General features: G+C 41.5%; 1 non-coding gene across 1 annotated transcript; it reads right to left on the reverse strand.

Moving 5' to 3' along the window:
• Window positions 1-2,422: 2,422 nt before the first annotated feature.
• On the reverse strand, window positions 2,423-2,495 carry TRNAK-CUU (transfer RNA lysine (anticodon CUU)). Its single transcript has one exon. It is a non-coding gene; the product is annotated as a tRNA-Lys (tRNA).
• Between the last annotated feature and the right edge of the window lie 1,518 nt (window positions 2,496-4,013).

The raw sequence follows: 4,013 nt of genomic DNA on the forward strand, positions 1-4,013 counted from the left end.
TGTACCACCATCAGTTAAGTTTGGGGCGTGTGCATTTGTGTAATAGCGCATTTTGAAAAAAAATAATAATAATAAAGATAAAAATAAAAAGATGGCATATTAACCCCACAGCCACCGGAGTGGTCAGACATAACTGAATAAAATCGCTTGGCGGCGTCCACAGAAGACCTAAGCTGCCCCAGTTAAAGGTGAATAGAAGGGTCTGCAACGGACTCTGCCACTCACGCGAACAAGAAAGTTGTCAACCGTTGCTACGTCTTGCCTTTGTCTGGTAAGCTCAGCCGGGAGAGCAAGAGACTCTTAATCTCAGAGTCATAGGTTCCAACCTCACTCCGGTCTATTGTTCGTTTCGAAAAGCCACAAAAATCCCATTAATTAGTTTCTGTACGGCTTCTTGCTCTCTAAGTGTACCATTGACAGCATGGGAACTTGTTACACACACACGTTTTCTTTTCTCTTATCTTTAAGAGATTTTGAATGAACACCAACGTTTGTGTTGATGTTGTGACTGATTCATCTATTTTCGGCCAAACTCGCGACGGCTGCCAAAACTTACAGACCAAGTTCAGGAGAACAAAATCTCGCCATCGTCATCGTAGTTGGAGTTGGCGTTGGCATTGGCTTTGGCTTTGGCTTTATCGTTGGCGTTGATTTTGGCTTCAGCGTTGGGGTTGGCGCTGGCATTGGTGTTGGTTTTAGCGTTGGCGTTGGCGTTGACATTGACGTTTTGGTTATGCCATTGGCATTGACTTTGGCTTCAGCGTTGGCGTTGGCGTTGGCATTGGTGTTGGTTTTAGCGTTGGCGTTGGCGTTATCACTGGCGTTGACTTTGGCTTTATCATTGGCGTTGATTTTAGCTTCAGCGTTGGCTCTGGCATTGGTGTTGGTTTTACCATTGGCGTTGGAGCTGGCATTGGTGTTGGTTTTGGCGTTGGCGTTGGCGATGGCATTGGCGTTTTGGCTTTGCCATTGGCAATAGCGTTATCGTTGTCGTTGACTTTGGCTTCAGCGTTGGCGTTGGCTTCAGCGTTGGCTTTATCGTTGGCGTTGCCGTTGGCGTTGGCTTTGCCAATGGGACTGATGTTGTTGGTTTTAGCGTTGGCGTTTGCTTTGGTTTTAGCGTTGGCGTTGGCATTGACACCACGGGCTCGTGTCAACCTGGCTTGGCATTGTGTGAACCCAGACTCGATTCCGACAGATACCGGTGATTGCTCCATGCCCGAGCATACAAGGCAGTGATGAAAGGTCTGATCGTAGTTAGGTGTCTCCAGGTGTAAAGCCCGTAACACCTTTTCATTTACATGAATATTCAATATTAGAAATATAGATATTGATGTGAATATCCATATATACGAAGTGCATAAACCATGCGTCAACACACACACACACACACACACACACACACACACACACACACACACACACACACACACACACACACACACACACACACACACACATTCACGCAAACAAGCAAGCGCATTCACGCACAAATGTTCGCACCCACGTACAAACAAACAAAAATTATGTTCATGTGTCTTTATTTGTGCGTGCGAGAGAGAGAGAAAAGGAGAAAGAGAAGGAGGAAGAGGAGAGAGAGAGAAGGAAAAAAGAAGAAGAAAGGGAAGGAGAAAGAGAAGGCGAAAATGAAAGAGGAGAAATAGAAATAGAAAAAAAATAAAAAAGGAAAAGAGTTGGAGAAAGAAAAAAAGTGGGAGAAAGAAAGAAAATGTTCAAGGGAAAGAGAGAGAGTAGTTGAACACATTCCAAAGAACAACTTTTACAGAAACCGTAATAAAAGGCAAAGGTTAGCCACATGGTGGGTAAAACTGGCCACTGTCTTTGTCACCTACCTAATTATGACAGACAGGCAGGGAAATAAAGCCACCAACTACTATGTGTTTTGTAATTCCTCCCTTTATTTTGTTGACAATTGTAATTAGGTGTGTAACAAAGATAATGGCCAGTTTTATCCCATGTGGCTACTTTTGACCATTCCTACGGAAAGTGTTAAACTATCAACATCATTCCGTTTTCTACTAGTGGTTTATTTAATGCCTGTGAATAACTTATATGTTTTTTACTCGTTTGCCTAACTTCCATCCTTATTGTGAATGTTATCAGGCGATTTCACTCAGCTAGGGTCCATTTGAACATAAAAACATAAGAATAAGAGCATAAGAATATAATAATGAATTTGGTAACAGTGAGGCTGTAATTTTTCTTTATGAATAAAATAACGCTATTAAACTCGTCAAATTCTTGTGATGGTGGCACAAAGACGGGATCCCACGAATGTAGATCATATTCTGCATATTAAAGTTAATAATAATCTGGGGACGGGACTACTGACATTCGGGTTGCTCGACGTGTCACAGTTTCGCAAGTTGTCAACGGTACGCCGAGTTTGAAAACATGTCACCGCCCAACGTGGGGCTCGAACCCACGACCCTGAGATTAAGAGTCTCATGCTCTACCGACTGAGCTAGCCGGGCTTGCTTTAGTTTTGTTTTAAATTTCAAATTAATTTTTATTCTGACTGCCGTCAGCTGATTTTTTTTAAGGAAAATCATATAGAAGTAGAATCCAGTTATATAGAAAAGGTTAATCCAGAGTTGATTAATTCTTTGGTATCAATGTTCCATCTTTTATTCTTGTGTTTTATTTTTGTATTTACCTATTGTCTGCCAACAGTTGATCAGAATCAATTATTGGCAGACAAGTACAAAAGTAAATAAAAGCTGTGGGTAACTCTTCGGTAACAATTCCGCAAAAGTCCATCTATCGTACTTTCAAGTCATATAGTAGTCATTCAAACTAATATCGACTTCTACCGGAAATCACTCGATTTCTTTTTTTTCTTTTTTTTCTTTTTTTTCACTCTCCAACCACCGGGTGGCTAGGCTGTCGCAGAAATCCGGATGGTTGTGGTGGTGGTGGTGGTGGTGGTGGTGGTGGTGGTGGTGGTGGTGGGAGGAGTGGGGGAGCAAATTGTGTTTCCAGAACGCGTAACTAATTTCTAAAATAATATACACCTTGCTTTTCTTTCTGCTAAAAAAAATCTATATAACAAATACCATACATTTGCAGAAAATCTGAGAAAAGTTGAGGTTATAACCGGAGGTGATCTAAAAAAAAAAAGAAAAAAAAAGGCATATGCTGGATTTCTGCGGAAACACTTTGACCGGGGTTATTAGTTTTGATTGATGTTGTTGTCAGGCCTGTTCATTAATGTATGCGTGGCCCGCTTCTGTAGTAGTTAACCTTTCTTGGAATGGGGGATAATCATGTTTTCATTTTGGTTACCGCTAGGTTGTTTAATTCATTGTTTGATTATGTGACTTTTCGGATATATACATATTTTTTTTTATAAATTAATTTTTATAAATTTATTGTACCTTTTTGGCTACCCCCCATGTAGGGGGAAAAAGCCTTTGGTATATGTATGTATTTATGTAATTGTACCTCGTTACACACATGCACACATACACATGCACACGACTCGTGGCGCAGTGGTAGAATTTCTGCCTGCCACTACGGCGGTCCGGGTTCGTATCCCGCCCAGGGCTGAAATAATTTCAGTATCACTGCGCTGCGAGTCGTTAGTCCAATTCTCGTGGGCGGGGAGTTAGATGTGTGTGTGTTTGTATGTGTGTGTGTGTGTGTGCGCGCGTGCGTGTAAGGTCACAGCATTACCCATAGATCTGTCATATATGAGCTCTGAGCTCTCTTCTGGGAGGGAAATAGCTGTCGATCATGAGTCCAACGCGTGATCCAAGACCATGGTGAATCACACACACACACACACACACACACACACACACACACACACACACACACACACACACACACACACACACATATACGTTGGTAGCTGGAGAGAGTGGACGTACAATCAATTTCTAAAAAATTGAAGAAAATTGCATAATTGCAGATAGTAAACAAAGAGTTGGTAGGAGAACATGATGTTCCAATTTTTTGTAAATCAAATATGCGTTTATATAATAAAAATA

This window comes from Oratosquilla oratoria, chromosome 38 (assembly GCF_046742065.1).
Source record: "Oratosquilla oratoria isolate Oo_2021 chromosome 38, ASM4674206v1, whole genome shotgun sequence".
Classification (NCBI taxonomy): Eukaryota; Metazoa; Arthropoda; class Malacostraca; order Stomatopoda; family Squillidae; genus Oratosquilla; species Oratosquilla oratoria.